Genomic DNA, 8,078 nt, shown 5'->3' on the forward strand with positions numbered 1-8,078 from the left:
TAAGTACAAAGAATATATAGCAAAACAGAAACACTATTCCATTGTGGAAAGAACACATAGTGAAACAAATCACTATTTCCAAGCCAGTCTTAATGCACTGTGGAGATTTTTGGTCGTGTGGATGAGTACGTTAGTGTAAATATTTCCCGTCTTACATAAATCCTTTTCTGTCAAGTTTATATAGCTTATACTTTGCACCCATTTATGTAATCAGGTGACATGTTGGAAACATTAAGTGTAGTAATTATGTTGCACATAGTGGCAAAATTATCCTTGGGGGTATGGGTCAATGAAGAGAAAAAGAAAGTTGGTTAAGCGTCACAATGCAGACGCAAAGGTTTGGGCTTAGAATTCCCATCGCTCGAATGATTTTCATCTATCACTTCTTGCTTCTTTCATAACTGGCACTGTATTACGTTAATAATGTTGAGTTTCAGCGTGATTTGGATTCCACTTTTAATTGCAGGTTTCCCTAAATGAACAACGTAAGTCAGTTCGAAGGGGCGCGGAGCAAGGAAAGAGCACAAGACCACAACTAGCGGCGTTATAACCAAACTTCGTGGTGGTGACTGCTTTGTTTTACGCTATTGTCAGCCAATAGACGGAATTTGTATTTTAAATTTCCTTTTACTTGGTGGCCTTGGATTTCTCCGGGAAGCAACTATGACTACTGTGAAAAAGTTGAGCGTACTATGTTAAAGATGGCCAACGGCCTTGCCGCAGTTTTAACACCGGTTCCCTTCAGATCACCAAAGTTAAGCGCTGTCGGGCTGGGCTAGCACATGGATGGGTGACCGTCCGGTCTGCCGAGCGCTGTTGGCAAGCGGGGTGCACTCAGCTTTTGTGAGGCAAACTGAGGAGCTACTTGATCGAGGAGTAGCGGCTCCGGTCTCGGAAACTGACATACGGCCGGGAGAGCGGTGTGCTGACCACATGCGCCTCCATAGCTGCATCCTGTGGGCTGAGGATGACACGGCGTCCAGTCGGTACCTTTGGGCCTTCATGGCCTGTTCGTGAGGAGTTTACGTTAAAGATGACAGACATTTTCCACGTTCATCAGAAAGATGGTGATCCTTAGTGGGCTTTGCGACAGCAGCGGACGTCGCGACGTGAGAAGACCTTGACCACAACAGCTGCTAGGTCAGGTAGGGCGCCAACGGCTGTTGATATATGAGGTCCCCTGTGAGGGACACTGTGCGAATCCTGCGGAACAGGTTCGGCCCTCGTACATGACAGATAGCTCTTGCTGGCGCGCCCGGAGTATCTGGCTCCAACAGGACTGGCTTACCAGCTGATCTCCACTACAAACACTCAACTCAGCGAGACATAATCTGCTGGCTAAATTCCCATTTCAAGACTGTCGCCTGTCAGTTCATTTACGCAAATATTTTTCAGTAACATAAAATGATGTTTCTCAGATTCGTAGAGAAGAGAAGCAAACGTTCAAGAACAACTGAGCTCTCTTTTGTTATTTGCACTCGATATTAAGGGAGTTAGTCCCGCTCCATATCTGAGTGGTGCGGAGACCAGGGTTCGATTTCCTGCACTGCCAAGGACATTTCTATGGTGGGAGAACTCATACGGGGTGCAGTGAGCTTCGTGATGTGAAGTGAAGAGCTACTTGACCGAATAGTAGCGGCCGAACGAGCCGTGTGCTGACTACATGCCACTTCATACTGCACTCGCACGACGCCGCAAGGTAGAGGACGACACGGCGGCCGGTAGACATTCCTTTGGTTTTCACGACCTGGCGATGAGTTCATTTTAGTTTGGAACTTGGAGGTTTGTTGATAATACTGTAATGCAGCCAAAGGAATTGGAAGGTCGGTTGAACGGGTTATAAGGCGAATATTAAAATAAGTAAGAAAAATGTAACGGAATAAAGTTGACTTAAACCAAATAATGCTGAGGGAATTAGATCAGGACAGGGTTTCCCAAACTGTGTTCCGTGGAACACTACGTGAACGGACTCACCTTCCATAGCTGAAAGATTGCACAGGAGTATGTGTTGCCTGCCGCGGTGGCCGTGCGGTTCTAGCGCTGCAGTCCGGAACCGCGGGACTGCTACGGTCGCAGGTTCGAATCCTGCCTCGGGCATGGGTGTGTGTGATGTCCTTAGGTTAGTTAGGTTTAAGTAGTTCTAAGTTCTAGGGGACTTATGACCTGAGATGTTGAGTCCCATAGTGCTCAGAGCCATTTTTGAGTATGTGTTAAATGGTACTGCTGCATGCTGCGATTCAAGAGAAGTGTAGTCATAATCAGGGCAAGGTGGACAGTTCGATCAGTAAATAGTTTCACCTCTACCAAGGCGTCATTAATAAAAAAAAAGGAGCGAAAGTGAGCCATTCGTTCTATGTGATTGCTTGTAAGGCGTAGCAACCATTTAATACATTCTTTCTGTAGTGTTGGCAGAAGAGCCAACACTGTTTTTCTAGAGGAGGCCGAAATGCACGCGTTTAATTACACGCTGACTGGCGTGAGGTCTGGAACAGGACAATATCTTGAGAATTGCAAATAAAGTAAGTAGTTGATATAATACCTAAGTTTAATCCACAATTGTAGAACATCTCTCGTTGCGGTACATGTTTCATAATATTAATTTTCAATTGAATACAGCGCCTTGCTAGGTCGTAGCAAATGTAGCTGAAGGCTATGCTAACTATCGTCTTGGCAAATGAGAGCGTATTTGTCAGTGAACCATTGCTATGAACGTCGGCTGTACAACTGGGGCGAGTGCCAGGACGTCTCTCTAGACCTGCCGTGTGGTGGCGCTCGGTCTGCAATTACTGACAGTGGCGACACACGGGTCCGGCGCATACTAATGGACCGCGGCCGATTTAAAGGCTACCACCTAGCAAGTGTGGTGTCTGGCGGTGACACCACACTTTCTCTGTATCCTATCATATGTACGGTACTGTAGGTGATAAACGCTATGAACTTAGTCATTGTAGCACCCCAGCCTCATGGACGCATTCAAAAAAGATTACAGTAAAGTTCCAAATTTGAAATGATTATACAAAAACAGCTCGTTGTCTTTGGTAACGAAATCAGCTTAAAGAACACGAAATAAATTAAACAAGTAAAATATTCAGTTGGGTTTTTGCACTGGATACATGTGACCAAGATTTAGACAGATACAATGTGAAAATCGTGAAACATTACGGATGAAAAATTAGTTTGCATACTGAAAAATATGGAACTATATGGCTCAAGACAATTGAAAAGGTCTCTGAAACCGTATGGTTTTATTTAATTAAAGCACCTATGCCTTAGTTTCAGGCGGGATACTTTTTCCTCCGAGATGCTGTTCCAGCGCATTTAGAAAGCCTCTGCAATGCTGTTAGATTTTAGGGGGAATACCGAATGGGCTGAGGCGTGAATGGGATTTGGATTGAGGAGGGAGGCGTGCTAGGGTAGTCCGTGCAGTTGTGCCAGGGTGGCGTAGTGGTTAGCTCATCCGCCTAGTGAGCAAATTTTCATTCGTCGCTTCAGTCTGCATATATATACACTGACGTGCAAAATTAAAGCAACAAACCACTTTATATTGACCACTCGAATACCTCTTCATGAAATTGTACGGTTAAATGGGCTAGGCTTAACTGCTTCAAGTATCGTGATGAGATCTCGGGACCTCATATGCGGTTGTTGCGAGGTGCTGTGGGAGTAGAGTTCGTATTGCTGGACGATAATGCATGACTTCATACAGCACCCGGGGTTGAACGGAAGGTACTGCACGTATGGCGTGGCCTGTTCGCTCTCCCGACTTGCGTTCCATAGAACACGTCTGGGATGCACTAGGGTGAAAACTTCCATTACGCCAGCATCCACCAACCACCCTTCAAGACTTACGAGCAGCGCTGTAGGAAGACAGGGCGTTATTGCCTCAACATGATATTGTCGTTTGTCAGGTCTGTATCGCTGCCAGAGGTGGTCACACCCCATAATGAGCGCACTAACGTCTCTGTAAATCCGTTAAGTTGGAAAAAAACCAAGAACAATTTTGTCTACAGTTACGCATGTTGCAGTCTTTATATTGTTACTACTTTACTATCACCTGATTATACTGTTTTGTGGTAAAAGAAACGCCACCTTGCAAAGTTTCAGTTTGTTGCTTTAATTTTGGGCACCAGTGCATATTAAAATATGTCTTGCAGAGATTCGTGTTATTTTACGCTCATTTGGAAAGGGCTATTTAAGAAAGCTAAGACAGCAATCCAGAACAAACGGATCTGATGCGAACTACCTACTAAATTCAAACTACGAATCCAAAACCCGGCATTATAATACGCTGAAGCGCCAAAGAAACAGGCATAGGCATGCGAATTCAAAGACAAAGATATGTAAACAGGCAGAATACTGTGCTGCAGTCGGCAACACCTATATAAGACAACAAATGTCTGGTGCAGTTGTTAGATCGGTTATTGCTGCTACAATGGCAGGTTATCAAGATTTAAGTGAGTTCGAATGTGGTGTTATAGTCCGCACACGAGCGATGGGACAAAGCATCTACGAAGTAGCGATGAAGTGGGGATTTTTCCGTACGACCGTTTCGCGAGTGTACCGTGAATATCAGGAATCCGGTAAGGCATCAAATCTCCGAGATCGCTGCGGCCGGAAAAAGATCCTGCAAGAACGGGACCAACGACGACTGAAGAGAATCGTTCAACGTGAAAGAAGTGCAACCCTTCCGCAAATTGCTGCAGATTTCAATGCTGGGCTATCAACAAGTGTCAGCGTGCGACCATCATCGATATGGGCTTTCGGAACCGAAGGCCCACTCGTGTACCCTTGATGATTGCAAGACACAAAGCTTTACGCCTGGTCTGGCTCTTCAACACCGACATTGGACTGTTGATAACTAGAAATATGTTGCCTGGTCGGACGAGTGTCGTTTGAAATTGCATCGATCGGATGGCCAGGTAAGGGTATGGAGAACTTCGTGAATCCATGGATGCTGCATGTCAGTAGGGGACTGTTCAAGCTGGTGGAGGCTCTGTAGTGGTGTGGGGCTTGTGCAGTTGAAGTGGTACTGGACCCCTGAAACGTCTAGATACGTCTCTGACAGGTGTCACGTACGTAAGTATCCTGTCTGATATCTGCATCCATTCATGTCCATTGTGAGTTCCGGCGGATTGGGCAATTCCAGCAGGATAATGTGACACCCCATATGTCCAGAATAGCTACAGAATGGCACCAGGAACACTCTTCTGACTTAAAACACTTCTGGTGGCCCCAAAACTCCGCAGACATGAACATTATTAAGCATGTGTGGGATGCCTTGCATCGTGCTGTTCAGAAGAGATCTCCACCCCTTCGTACTCTTACGGATTTATGGACAGCCCTGCAGGATTCATGGTGTGAATTCCCTTCAGACGTTAGTCGAGTCCATGCCACGTCGTGTTACGGCACTTGTTCGAGGGGGGCCCTACACGATATTAGGCAGGCGTACCTGTTTCTTTGGCTCTTCAGTGTACAATCCTATACACAAAAGCATCTAAGGACCTCACCAGAAACGGCAGCCTGCTTCGTCAGAACCCTCGTAATGAGTCTCTTTTACACAATACCACGCTGCAGATACGAATCAGACACGCAACTGTCGGGGTGACGAGGGTACTGTCATACCGTGAAGACAAAACCGAAACCTTCACCTTCTTTCTCACTTTGTTGACTTCCGGTTCCTGTTGGTTGGTTGGTTTGGGGGAGGGGACCAAACAGCGAGGTAATCGGTCCCATCGGATTAGGGAACTATGGAGAAGGATTATGGCCTTGCCCTTTCAATGGAATCATCCCAGAATTTGGTTGAAGCGATTTAAGAAAATCACGGAAGACCCAAATCAGGGCTGTCGGACGCAGGTTTGAACCGACGCCGTCCGAATGGGAGTCCAGTATGCTAACCACTGCACCACTTCGCTGGGTTCGGTTCGTGTCCATGCAGCCATTTCAACAGTGGCAAGACGATACGACAGTGTAAGTAACGACGATACGAATGTAAGGACAACACCCAGTCTCCGGCGGGAAAACGAACTCGGGCCCCTTCGGTTAGCAATCTGCGGCACTGACCCCACAGCTACCGAGGTGGACATGCCTGCCTCCTTGGTGGCTCAGAGGCAATGTACCATAGCCGGAGCGTCTTAAAATTAATGGTTCTCTCTTTGGTGTCGTATTCTGTATTCGGCGTGAGAACGTGCTTTGAGTCGTGAAATGAGGGCCGTAGAAACAACAGCCAGCTTGCAACCATATGGTTACTAACAGCTGCACGGCTGCACAAGGTGACCCTGCTGCAGAAGATCCGGGCGTTTATAAACCCGGCTGAGAGCGCGGCTGACATCCAGATACCATCCGGCACACAGCCTGCCGCGCGGCACATACCTTTATACCGCACAGCATCTGCAGACACGCGGCGGTAGGCCGCACCTGGCTCGCCGCAAACGCCACGGCCGCGCCGCGCCGCACCACTACCCGTCCACCGGCATTCCTGTGTGCTCTTCCCTTTATCAGCGGCCGGCCGCCACTTCGGTTTCTTCGCGTCCCGCGTCGCTTCGCGTCGGGCAGCGAGCTGTAATTTGTCCTCGGATTTTTACGCGCCCATTAAGCACGTCCCTCCGACACATTGCCACCCACCGTAATTACGGACACGTTCCTCGAAAGTCTCGTTTGAACCGCCGACAATGAAAAATGAATTGCAGCACAGACAAGTATTTTGTGCATGCGGCGGCAGCAACGTTTAACTGACGGAGAAGTGATGCTGAGATTTGCCAGTCGTGTGGTCAATCTAAAAGATCCTTTCTTGTTAAGTACTGGTCCACGAGTACACAAGCAGAAGTTTTTAATCCCGAGCCATTCCATACCAGCCAAGAGAAGAATCGAATAAACTGGGTACACCTGTATGAGATTTTCACTCTGCAGCGGAGTGTGCGCTGATGTGAAACATCCTGGCAGATTAAAACTGTGTGCCGGACCGAGACTCGAACTCGGGACCTTTGCCTATCGCATGCAAGTGCTCTATCAACTAAGCTACCCAAGCACGACTCACGCCCCGTCCCCACAGCTTTACTTTTGCCAGTACCTCGTCTCCTACCTTACAAACTTTACAGAAGCTCTCCTGCGAACCTTGCAGAACTAGCACTCCTGAAAGAAAGGATTTTGCTGAGACATGGCTTAGCCAAAGCCTGGGCGATGTTTCCAGAATGAGATTTTCACTCTGCAGCGTTTTCACTCTGCAAGGTTCGCAGGAGAGCTTCTGTAAAGTTTGGAAGGTAGGAGACGAGGTATTGGCAGAAGTAAAGCTGTGGGGACGGGGCGTGAGTCGTGCTTGGGTACACCTCCCTTATACCGTGCAGGGACTTGACTAATGTTTGAAGTAGGACTGGAGAGAGTTGACACCATGAATCCTGCAGGACTGTACATAAATCCCTAAGAGTACGAGGGGTGGAGATCTTTTTTGAACAGCGCATTGCAAGGCATCCCGGATATGTTCAATAACGTTCATGTCTGGGGAGTTTGGTGGCCAGCAGAAATATTTAAACTCCTGGAGCCACTCTGTAGCAATTCTGAATTTGTGGGGTGTCGCATTGTTCTGCTGGAATCGCCCAAGTCTGTCGGAATGCACAATAGACATGAATGGATGCAGGTGATCAAACAGGATTCTTACGTACGCGTCACCTGTCAGAGTCGTATCTAGGTTTATCAGGGGTCCCATATCACTCCAGCTGCACACACAACACACCATTACAGAGCCTCCACCAACTGGAACAGTTCTCTACCGACTTACTGGGTCCGTGGAATCAAGAGGTTGTCTCCACACCCGTATACGTACATCCGCTCGATACAATTTGAAACGAAACTCGTCTGAGCAGGCAGCATGTTTTCAGCCATCAACAGTGCAATGACGGTACTGACGGGTCAAGGCGAGGAGTAAATCTTTGTGTAGTACAGTCATCAAAGGAATACGAGAGGGCTTTCTGCTCCGAAAGCCCATATCGATGACGTTTCGTTGAATGGTTCGCACGCTGACACTTGTTGATGGCCTAGCACTGAAATCTGTAGAAATTTGCGGAAGGGTTGCACTTCTGTCTCGT

The 8,078-nt window shown here is 47.5% G+C and overlaps 1 pseudogene; it reads left to right on the forward strand.

Moving 5' to 3' along the window:
- The first annotated feature begins 704 nt into the window (after positions 1-704).
- Positions 705-822, forward strand: LOC126476963 (5S ribosomal RNA; annotated as a pseudogene).
- Positions 823-8,078: the final 7,256 nt, after the last annotated feature.

Source organism: Schistocerca serialis, chromosome 4, assembly GCF_023864345.2.
Source record: "Schistocerca serialis cubense isolate TAMUIC-IGC-003099 chromosome 4, iqSchSeri2.2, whole genome shotgun sequence".
NCBI classification, from domain to species: domain Eukaryota; kingdom Metazoa; phylum Arthropoda; class Insecta; order Orthoptera; family Acrididae; genus Schistocerca; species Schistocerca serialis.